The 9257-nt window shown below is 50.8% G+C and overlaps 1 pseudogene; it reads right to left on the reverse strand.

Moving 5' to 3' along the window:
• Positions 1 to 5849: 5849 nt before the first annotated feature.
• LOC108517395 (beta-glucuronidase-like) lies at positions 5850 to 9182 on the reverse strand (annotated as a pseudogene).
• Between the last annotated feature and the right edge of the window lie 75 nt (positions 9183 to 9257).

Genomic DNA, 9257 nt, shown 5'->3' on the forward strand with positions numbered 1-9257 from the left:
AGTTCACATAAGATGGAGTGGAGTCTCCCTCAGCTGCCCAGGCAGGAGGGCAGTGGCATAGTCTCGGCTCACTGCAACCTCTGTCTCCCGGGTTCAAGCGATTCTCGTGCCTGAGCTTCTGAGTGGTGGGATGACAGGCATCTGCCACCATGCCCAGCTAAGTTTTGTATTTTTAGTAGAGACAGGTTTTGGCCATGTTTGCCAGGCTGGTTTCGAACTCCTGATAGGTGATCCACCCACCTCGGCCGTGCAAAGTGCTGAGATTACATACGTGAGCCACCGTGCCCAGCTACTGATGCAATAATAATATTCTTAACTCTGGTTCAAAGACTTTTTGAAGAAGCAGATAATGAGCATGACAGAATTGAAACTGATTTGGGGAATCGATTAAAATCTCCCTCTAGGTAGGGTGCAATGGCTCACACCTATAATCTCAACACTTTGGGAGGCCAAGACAGGCAGATCACTTGTGGTCAGGAGTGTGAGACCAGCCCAGCAAACATGCTGAAACCCCATCTCTTCTAAAAATACAAAAATTTGCTTGGTGTTTTGGTGTGCACCTGTAATCCCAGCTACTCAGGAAGCTCAGCCATGAGGATCACTTGAACCCAGAAGGTGGAGGTTGCAGTGAGCCACAATCACGCCACTGCACTCCAGCCTGGGCAACAGAGTGAGACCCTGTCTCAAAAAAAAAAAAATCCCCATTTATACATAATGAAACCAAAAGATCAAAAGAAAGCAGAACGATTTTTTTGCAGCAAAACACACTGCTTGCTGTCAATAAAAATATTACAGTCCTAACCTTTCCCCCAAGAATTCTGTCAGATAATCTCAAAGTTACCAAAATGAAATGAGATTATTTAAAGATGAAGGAATTAAAAATATTTGGCTAGGCACGGTGACTAATGCTTGTAATCCCAGCACTTTGGAAGGCCGAGGCTGGTGGATCACCTGAAGTCAGGAGTTCAAGACCAGCCTGGCCAACATCATGAAACCCCGTCTCCACTAAACATATGAAAATTAGCCGGGCATGGTGGCCGGTGCCTCTAATCCCAGCTACTCGGGAGGCTGAGGCAAGAGAATCGCTTGAACCCAGGAGGCAGAGGGTGTGCGCCTGTAATCCCAGTTACTGGGAAGGCTGAGGCACGAGAATTGCTTGAGTTCAGGAGATGGAGGTTGCAGTGAACTGAGATCTCACCACTGCACTCCAGCCTGGGTGACAGAATGAAACTGCCTCAAAAAACAAACAAACAATCAAAAAAAAAAAACAAATCAGTACTATTTTAAGTGTTTTATGATTAAACTTCTATAATTGTCTATTGCACTAAGTTCATTATTTTTATTGTATTAAACTTTAGATTCACGGGGCACATGTGCAGGTGTGTTTCATTAGTACATGGCAAAATGCTAAAGCTTAGGCTTCTATTGAACCCATCACCCAAACACTGACCATAGTACCCAATGACTAGTTTTTCAACCCTTTCCCCTCCTTCCCTCCCAACATGTGGAGTTCCCAGTGTCTGTTATTTCCATCTTTATGTCCATTTGAACCAACTGTTTAGCTATTTATTTATTAATTTATTTTTGAGACAGAGTCTCACTCCTTCACCCTGGCTGGAGTGCAGTGCCTCCATCTCAGCTCACTGCAATGTTCGCCTCCCGGGTTCAAGCGATTCTCCTGCCTCAGCCTTCTGAGTAGCTGGGATTACAGGCAGGTGCCACCACACAGGGCAAACTTTTGCAATTTTAGTAGAAATCGGGTTCCGCCATGTTGGCCAGGCTGGTATCAAACTCCTGACCTCAAGTGATCCACCTGCTTTGCCCTCCCAGAGTGCTGGGATTATAGGCATGAGCCACTGCACCTTGCCTATTTTAAAATAATACTTAATTTTCTTTCATTTTCCTAATAATTTAGAGTACAATTATATAACGATGTTAACTTTTTTTGGGGGGTGGGACAGGGTCTGACTGTCACCCAGGATGGAGTGCAATGGCTCAGTAATGCTTCCCTGCAGCATCAAATTCCTGGGCTCAAGTGATCCTCCCACCTTGGCCTCCTAAACAGCTGGGACCACAGGCATGCAGCACGATGCCCAGCTCATTTTTCTAATTTTGTGGAGACAAGGGTCTTGCTATGTTGCCCAGAGGGGTGTCAAATTCCTGAGATCAAGAAATCTGTCTGCCGTGGCTTCCCCAAGTGCTGGGATTAGAGGCCTAAACCACCATCCCTGGCCTAATAATGTAGAATCTTACTTAATGCTTCATAGTATGATTTTTAAAGTTTGTATTTGAAATGTATTTAAATATGTAGTTTGATCTTTTGAAAAACATTTGAATTCCTAACAGATTATAAAATACTAGTTGTGCCCAGGAGGCGGAGGTTGTAATGAACAGAGATCAAACCAATACACTCCAGCCTGGGTGACAGAGCAAGACTCCAGCTCAAAAAAAAAAAAAAAAAAAGTACTTGTGTTAGGGTTCAAACCAGAGAAGCAGAACCAGTAGGAAAGATACACAGATTCAAATATACACAAACATATAGTGACACACATCTGCATAGATATAGAAACAGATGGCTTCTAGCCAGGCACAGTGGTTCATGCCTGCAATCCCAGCACTTTGGGAGGCTGAGGCAGGCAGATCACCTGAGGTCAGGAGTTTGAGACCAGTCTGGCCAACATGATGAAACTCTGTCTCTAATAAAAATACAAAAATTCACCAGGTTTGGTGGTGCATGCCTGTAGCTACAACAAATCGGGGAGCTGAGGTAGGAGAATTGCTTGAACCTGGGAGGCAGAGGTTGCAGTGAGCCGAGATCATGCCACTGCACTCCAGTCTGGGTGACAAAGCTAGACTCCGTCTCTAACAAACAAACAAACAAACAAACAAAAAAGCTATATACAGACATACATCTAGATAGATAAATTGGTAAAAATTTGGCTTCTGCATTTGTGGGGTTGGCTAAGCAAGCCCAGAGTCCACAGGACTGGCCATCAGGAAACGACAATCACCGGTGGGCTGGAGCCGCACAGGCAGGGCCAAAACTTGTTTTTCACAGGCACTCAGGAAGAAAGATCCAGAGGGAAGGTAGCACAATTGTGGACACAACTGCTATTTGAAGTCTGTGCTCCAGGAAGTACTAAGCCCTCTCTTTTTTAAAAAAAGAAACATAAACTTTTTGGCTTGTGGTGTCACAAGCTGTAGTCTCAGCTGCTCAGGAGGTTGAGGCAGGAGAATTGCTTGAGCACAGGAGTTAGAATCTAGCCTGAGCAGCCTAACAAGATGTTGGTTCTAAAAAGCATTTAAAAAATAGTCCGGCCACAGTGGCTCACGACCGTAGTCCCAGCACTTTGGGAGGCTAAGGTGGGTGAACTGTTTGAAGCCAGGAGTTCAAGATCAGCCTTGAAAACATGGTGAACCCTCGTCTCTACTAAACATACAAAAATCAGCCACGTGTGGTGGCGCATGCCTGTAATCCCACCTACTCAGGAGGCTGAGATGGAAGAATTGCTTGAACCTGGGAGGCAGAGGTTGCAGTGAGCTGAGATCTCACCATTGCACTCCAGCCTGGGCAACAAGAGAAAAACCCCATCTCAAAAAAAAAAATCTTTTTGTAACGAAAAAATTTTTGGAGATAAGGGGTCTTGCCCTGTTGACCAGGCTGGAGCACAGTGGCACAGTCACACCTGACTGCAGCCTCAAACTGCTGGGCTCAAGCAATTCTCCCTCCTCAGTCTCCCTAGCAGCTGGGACTGTAAGTGCATACCACCATGCTGAGTAATTAAAAGAAAAAAAATTTAGAGAGATGTGGTTTTGCTATGTTGCCCAGGCTAGTCTCACACTCCTGACCTCAAGATCTTCCCACCTTAGCCTCCCAAAGTGCTAGGATGTGAGCCAGCATCCCTGGCCCCAGTAAACCAATACTGATACATTATTACTAACTAAGGTTCATCTTGATTCAGATTTCTTTACTATTTCCCATAATGTCCTTTTCCTGTCCCAAGATCTCATCTAGGAGACCATACTATGTTTAGTTCTTAAGTCTCTTCAGGATTGCTGCAGTGTAGTGACTCCATCTCAGCTCACTGCAACCTCTGACCACCAAGTTCAAGCTATTCTCCTGCCTCAGCTTCCCCAATTGCTGGGATTACAGGCACCTGCCACCATGCCCAGCTAATTTTATTTATTTTTTTTTTTGAGAGGGAGTCTCCCTCTGCCCCCCAGGCTGGAGTGCAGTGGGGTGATCTTGGCTCACTGCAACCTCTGCCTCCTGGGTTCAAATGATTCTCCTGCCTCAGTCTCCCAAGTAGCTGGGATTACAGGTGTGTGGCGCCACTCATTTTCTTTCTTTCTTTCTTTTTTTTTTTGGAGACAGAATTTGAGACGGGTCTTCACCACATTGGCCAGGCTGATCTAGAACTCCTGGCCTCAGGTCATCCACCCACCTCAGCCTCCCAAAGTGCTGGGATTGCAGGTGTCAGCCACTGTGCCTGGGCTATTCTGCACTTCACTTGCAAAATATTTTTCCCCTTACAATAAATTGCTCTATGCTGCATCACCTTTGCTGTGTGATTCTTATTTACATTCTTATTTATTTAAATTATTTATTCTTTTTGAAACAGGATCTCACTATGTTGCCCAGGCTGGTCTCGAACTTTTGAGCTCAAGCAATCTGCCCACTGTGGCCTCCCAAAGTGCTGAGATGACAGGCAATAGCCACCACACCCAGCCTAAATTATTTGAAACTTACAACTGTGGCCCCAAAACAGCTGTCAATCATTGCACCACTGCCATCCAGCCTGGGTGACAGTGTAAGGCCTCATCTCACAAAAGGAAAAAGATATATTAAAAATAAATAAATAAATAAATAAATTTTTCTTAAAAACAGGGTATGCCAGTCAGGCATGGTAGCTTACACCTGTAATCCTTGCACTTTGGGAGGCCGAGGAAGGTGCATCATCTGAGCTCAAGAGTTCAATACCAACCAGGCCTACACGGTGAAACCCCATCTCTACTAAAAAAACCCCACAAAAATCAGCTGGACATGGTGGAAGGTGTCTGTAATCCCTGCCACTTGGGAGACTAAGGGAGGAGAATCACTTGAACTTGGGAGGCGGAGGTTGCAGTGTGCCCAAGAGTGCACCAGTGCCCTCCAGTCTGGGCTCCTACAGAGTGAGACTCCAGCTCAAAAACAAATACAAATAAAAAAGACAGGGTCTCCCTCTGTTGCCCAGACCAGAGTGCAGTGACGCGGTCACAGCTCACTGCACACTTGACCTCCCATGCTCAACTGATTCTCCTGCCTCAGTAGCTGGGACTACTGGCACACATCACCATGCCTAGTGAATTTTTAAATTTTTTGTGGTGATGGTCTCGCTATGTTGCCCAGGCTGGTCTTGAACTCTTGGCCTGAAGTGATCCTCCTACCAAGTGCTCCTTACAAAGAGCTGGGATGTCAGGTGTGAGCCACCGCACTCGGCCCTCCAAAGCTGCCTGTTCCTTGAGCATGATGTGTAGCAAGGGGAGCTAGAGTGAGAGCAGCACCGTGGGGAAGGGACAGGACTGCCACCCTGAGCTACGTGATGTTAGGCCAGATCCCTTTTCTCCAAGCGAGATCAACCACATGAGTGATCTCGGGAGCCCGTGCCCGCACAGACAGCCTGGATTTTAGCTTCATAGGTGGATGGGAACCTGTGAAGGTTTAGAGATGCTGGGAGAATCTTTTTCCTGGGAGAGCTTTCCAAATAGGGAACAAACAGAGCCACCCTGGGCCCCGCTGACGGAGGATCCTACCAGAAGTCGTCACCACTGTGTCGCTCCATGCCGGTGGTGATGTTGATGTGATCGATTCAGGTAGTTGGTGTCGTGTACAGAAGCACAGACCCCTGCAGTCCTACGTAGTTGAAGAAGTCAAAGTCTGTGTTCTGGACAAAGTAACCCTTGGTATACCTAGGGCAGGAGGACTGTGGTTTGCTGGGCCTTTGCCATGGGTCTTTTGCCCTCAGCTCACATGCCTCCCCAGATCAGGGCCTCCTCTCTGCGAAGGCCACCCTGTCCCTGGCAGGAAGACCACAGGGTGGGGCGGGAAGGTGGGTGCGTGCAGTGGAGGCAGGATGGCACCCACTTGGACGTGTCAGTCACATACGGATGGTCCCTGGTGGCAGGGTTGGGGGGGTGAGTGTGCTGTTGATGGCGACAGTGACGCAGAGGCGGGAGGGCAGGGGCCCCACCTGGAACAGGCTGCTGCTGTCAGCCTCGAAGGGGAGGTAGCCCTTTTCATGCTCTAGCATGTGGACACCATTCACCCACTGCAGACATAGGAGATATGGGGAGGGGGTGGCAGGTCGGGGCATGAGGAGGGGCTCTTCTATCGGGCACGCCCTCACATAACCTGCAGCATGGGGCTCAGGGGCCTGCCAGCCAGACGGAAGGAACGGCATCCCAGTGGGGTAGATCAGGCCACCTATCCCCCTACACAGGGCACAGCCCCCAGGGCAGGGTAAGGCCCCCCACCGTCCCACCCCAGGAGACAGGCTGTGGGTGGAATCTGAGGGTCCCATGCTGTTCAGCAGCTGTGTCCACCCACTCGCCCTGCCTGCTCCAGGCCACACTGACCACAATGGCATAGAAGTGGGCACTGCCAATCCTCAGCACCACTCTTGTGTGCAGGTCCTGGATCCATCGCACCAGCAGGGTCACCTCCCATTCATACCACACCCAGCTGACAAAATGCCGCAGCCGCCATTCCTGGCTGATGTCGTTGAAGATAGAGGGAACCTGTATGTCCAAGGTGGGGCCCGACTGTGAAGAGAAGGGCTGGGCTCAGCTCCTAGGCCCACAAAGGGATCCGGGACCAGTGTGTTGCACAGTGTGCCCCCAGGCCTAGCACAAGCCCTGACACATGGCGGGGACTCCTGGCGGAAAAGACATAGAAAACTTGCTGATGACAGGTCAACTGCCAGGGCAGTTTGTGCACCTGGGCCACTGGGGTCAGGAGTTCGAGACCAGCCTGGCCAATATGGTGAAACCCCATCTCTACTAAAAATACAAAAATTAGCTGGGGTGGTGGCAGCGCCTGTAGTCCCAGCTACTGGGGAGGCTGAGGCAGGAGAATCGCTTGAACCGAGAAGGCAGAGGCTGCAGTGAGCCAGGATCATGCCTTTGCACTCCAGCCTGGGTGACACAGCAAGACTCTGTCTCAAAAAAAAAAAAAGAAAAAGAAAAAGAAGATGTAGACCAGGCAAACGCGGCCCAGACCTCACCGGATCCCACTTCTTTGCTGACCACATCCAAGTCAAGAGGGCAACAGGGGTGGCGTCTTTGGCCTGATGTCACAGTCTGTCCTCTATCTGAATCCTGAAAACCCAAGGTACCTTCCCCCATCGGCAGAGCCGACATCAGAATGTCTAAACTGTCCCCTCCTCGCGATCCCCGGGCCCAGCTATGTGCGGGGCCTGCCCCTCAGGCCTGAGGAGTGTCTGGTGGCTCATGCCTATAATCAGTGCTTTGGGAAGTTAACGTGGGAGGATGGCTTGACGTCAGGAGTTCGAGATCAGCCTGGATAACGTAGTGAGACCCCGTATCTTAAAAAACAAAACAAAAGGAAAAAGTTGGTTTTTGTATTGAGACACAGTCTCAGTCTGTCACACAGGCTGGAGTGCAGTGGCCTGATCTCAGCTCACTGCAACCTCCGACTCCCTGGTTCAAGCAATTCTCCTGCCTCCGCCTCCAGGCGCTCATCACCACGCCCGGCTAATTTTTGTATTTTTAGTAGAGACGGGGTTTCACCACGTTGCGCGGGCTGGTCTTGAACTCCTGGCCTCAGGTGATCCGCCCGCCTCAGCCTCCCAAGGTGCTGGGATTACAGGCGCAAGCCACCAAGCCCGACCAAGTTTCTTTTCTTTGTTTTTTGTTGTTGTTGTTGTTTGTTTGTTTTTAATTAGCCATGGCGGTCCCAGCTAACTTGCAAGGCTGGGGCGGGAGAATCGCTTGAGCTCAGAAGTTAGGATTGCGCCACTCCGCTCCAACCTGGGAGGCAGGGTCAAACCCAGTCTCAAAAACATTTCAAAAATTAAAAATAAACATTAGAAAGGACACTGCTCGGGCTCAGCCTTCCCCTCCGGACGCGGCTGGAGAGGAGCGCTTCCTCCTCCCCCCGCCTCCTCCGCTCTGGCCCTCCCAGGTCCCCCTAGTCCCCCCCGGTTACCCCGTCCTCCGACCCCGCGCCCCCAACCCCGTTGACCTTTAATCTCCTCCGGGCCCACAGCTCCAGGGCACTCAGGTGAAGGAGGCTGCAGGGCGGCGGGGCTTACGCCATTCCCAACGCCGGGCTTCCGGGCGCCTCTCGCAACGGTCGCCGGTACCTCTGCTTCTGGAAGCCCTGGAGTCGGTTGTCGGAGAAGTCGGTTTGGAAGCTTCAGAGGCCGTCCAGTTCCTTGCGCTCCCGCGAGCGCTCTCCCGGGTGTACAGCATCCCGCCTAGCAGCGCCTGCGGGCAGCCACACATAAGCGGGCCCAGAGCCGCCCAGGACATCGCCACCAGCCAGGTCATACTTCCCGCTCCCTGTCTTGGCAGCCAGTCTGAGGGAATGAGAGTTGCGCGGGGAAAGCCCTGCGGGCCTGTCGCGTGAGGTGCCTGCCCCGTGAGGCGCACGAGGCCGTCGGCGCCATGTTTGTTGAGGGCGAGTGCCAGGCCTGGAGGGGCGGGGCGGCGCCAGGCGCTGCCCAGTAGGACCTGTGGCTGGAATCCAGGGTTAGGCCTTTGGGGAAGCGGGACCACCACCCTCAGCTCCAGCTAAGAAGGGCGTCGTCTGCTGCCATCTCAGCAGAGGCTGGACGATCCAGGGCCACAGGCCAGGACAGAAGCCCCGAGATTGGTGGCATTCCCGTTTCTTCAAGGGACACCTCCACTTGCTTTCCCCAGCAAGAATTGGAGTAGGCCCCAGGGAAGCCTCTTCCATGACTTCTGGATGCAGCCTCTTGCAGGGATGCGCGTCCTTGGGAGGCGGCTGTAGCCTTGACACTGGACCTCTGGGACCCTGACCCTAACCAAGGGCACAGAAGCTCCTTCTTGGCTTTGAAGATACATGAAGATACAGGGAGAAAGGCGAAGTGCAGTGGCTCATGCCTGTAATCCCAGCACTTTGGGACAGCTGAGGTGGGCGGATCACTTGAGGCCAGTAACTCGAGACCAGCCTGGCCAACACGACGAAACCCCCTCTCTACTGAAAATACTTAAAAAAAAAAAAAAAAAAAAAA

The sequence above is a fragment of the Rhinopithecus bieti genome, unplaced genomic scaffold, assembly GCF_001698545.2.
Source record: "Rhinopithecus bieti isolate Rb0 unplaced genomic scaffold, ASM169854v2 scaffold_41678, whole genome shotgun sequence".
NCBI classification, from domain to species: domain Eukaryota; kingdom Metazoa; phylum Chordata; class Mammalia; order Primates; family Cercopithecidae; genus Rhinopithecus; species Rhinopithecus bieti.